Raw genomic sequence first — 2,101 nt, forward strand, 5'->3', positions numbered from 1 at the left:
GCCGTGTCTGTATATGTGTACAGTACGGTTGCTAGCTGGTCGTAAATGTTTGCATGTGCTGCTCGACAGTGAGAGGGGAACATTCTTAACTCTCTATTTTCGCTGTTTGTCCAGTTTTCTGGAGCCGGGTTCTGGCTAACATTAGCTATTGATCATTAGCTGTCCTGCTTTGGGAGGGAGAGAGAGGGGATCTGGGGGATGTCCAGGGGCTGGCGTAGCCCGAGCATTCCTGAGAACTTTAACCAAGCTCCACATGCTTGATTTAATCATCCATTTGGAAAAAGCAGAGGAGAATTGCATACCAAATATGGACAAGTGAATTGAGATCTCTTGTGTGTTTGCATGTGCTCATTCGTGTGTGTGTGTGTGTGCGTGTGTGTGTGTGCATGCCTGCGTGTGTGCGTGTGTATGTGTGTGTGGGTGTGTGCCTGTGCATGTGTGTGTGTGTGTGTGTGTGTGTGTGTGTGCTGTCCCAGGGCTGGGGCCAGGTTGAATCAGCAGCACATAGGTCTGTGATAGTTTAACATGTGTGTGTGTGTGTGTGTGTGTGTGTGTGTGTGTGTGTGTGTGTGTGTGTGGAGGGGGAGGGGTTAGGGGGGGGGGTATTAAAGGTGATCATTACCTACGTAGACACCGTGTTTGGTCTACCATGGAGAAGCTTCACCCCATCTGATATTAAAAATATCCCCATCTGATCACATCTGCCGCTCCGTGTTTCTGTGATGTTCTGTCTGTGTCTGGGCTCACGGGCCCCCGGGGGCCTCTCTCTCTGTTCCAGCCCAGTGGGAAGGGGCCACGCCTTCCGGAGGTGTACTGCGTCATCAGCAGACTGGGCTGCTTCCACCTGTTCTCTAAGGTGAGCTCATGCCTTTTTGCACACACACACATGTGCACACACACGCACACACACACACACACACAAACACACACACACACACACACACGCACACACCTCACACAGCCCAGCGCGGAGGTGGTGGCGTGTGGAGGCCTGTCCCTCTCAGCCAGAGTCAGAGCCAGAACTCCCAGCAGGCACTCTGTTGACGCCACGCCAGACGTTTTCCTCTCAGAAAGCGTCCTGTTCAGCGTAATCCTCGTCGTAATCTTTCTTTTCTTTTTCCCCCTCAGATTTCCTGGTGTAATTGTGTCCTTTGCTTCTGTCTGACTTGTTAACATGGAGCAGACGGCTCATTGCACTTAAGACCTCCTCATCTTCCTACTGTACATACTGTAGATCTGGACCAACTGCATGAATGGCAAATAAAGCATGTGTTAAATCTAATGAATTACAGTAGGTGGGAAGTCTATGTTGCTTTATTTAGAGTCAAAAGAAGTAGTGTTGAGCTCAGTTTCTTGTTGCCATAGGAATCCATACTGTACTGAGGAGGCCTGTTGAGATGGGGGTACTGTGTGTGTGACAGCGCTGGTTGAACTGGGTGTGTGTGTGTGTGTGTGTGTGTGTGTGTGTGTGTGTGTGTGTGTGTGTGTGTGTGTGTGTGTGTGTGTGTGTGACGGCGCTGGTTGAACTGTACTGGTGCACACTGCTGTGTGTGTGTGTGTGTGTGAGCGTGTGTGTGTGTGTGTGTGAGCGTGTGTGTGTGTGTGTGTGTGTGTGAGCGTGTGTGTGTGTGTGTGTGTGTGTGTGTGTGTGTGTCAGACGGCAGGATGGAGGTCTCAGATGGCCAGGGAGGCGTGGAGTGAGAGAGGACCTGTACTCTCAAGTCTCCAGTGCTTTTCTAATAAACGTGAGAAGATGGGAGTGTTTGATTTCACAGGGAGCCGAGGGTGTGTGTGCGAGTGTGTGTGTGTGCGTCTGCCTGTGTGTGTGTGTGTGTGTGTGTGAGTGGGGGAGTGAATGTGATATCGTATGACCTTGAGTGTGAGCGAGTCTGAAATGGAGTTTCCAGACAGGCAGACCAGACCTGGACAGACAGAGATGTGATGGGTGGGATTTTTCCTCTGATATTTTCCACACATATCAGACAGAAAGGCGCTGTGTGTTTTTCAGAATGTGTAGCCTGAAGCTCCAGGCATTTGTTGGAACTTTCACACAGATACCAAAACACACTGCATTTCCATAAACTGTTACCACAACAATATT

At 50.1% G+C, this 2,101-nt stretch overlaps 1 protein-coding gene across 1 annotated transcript in view; it reads left to right on the top strand.

Annotated features, from left to right (window-relative positions):
* Nucleotides 1-768: 768 nt before the first annotated feature.
* Nucleotides 769-2,101, top strand: part of LOC311328705 (DENN domain-containing protein 2B-like) — a gene marked incomplete at its 3' end in the record, with an annotated part of 3,311 nt that continues 1,978 nt past the window's right edge. Inside the window, exon 1 of the mRNA XM_084462637.1 lies at nucleotides 769-856. The remainder of the gene's footprint in view (nucleotides 857-2,101) is intronic.

The sequence above is a fragment of the Borostomias antarcticus genome (assembly GCF_949987555.1).
Source record: "Borostomias antarcticus genome assembly, contig: scaffold_1300, whole genome shotgun sequence".
Taxonomy (NCBI): Eukaryota; Metazoa; Chordata; class Actinopteri; order Stomiiformes; family Stomiidae; genus Borostomias; species Borostomias antarcticus.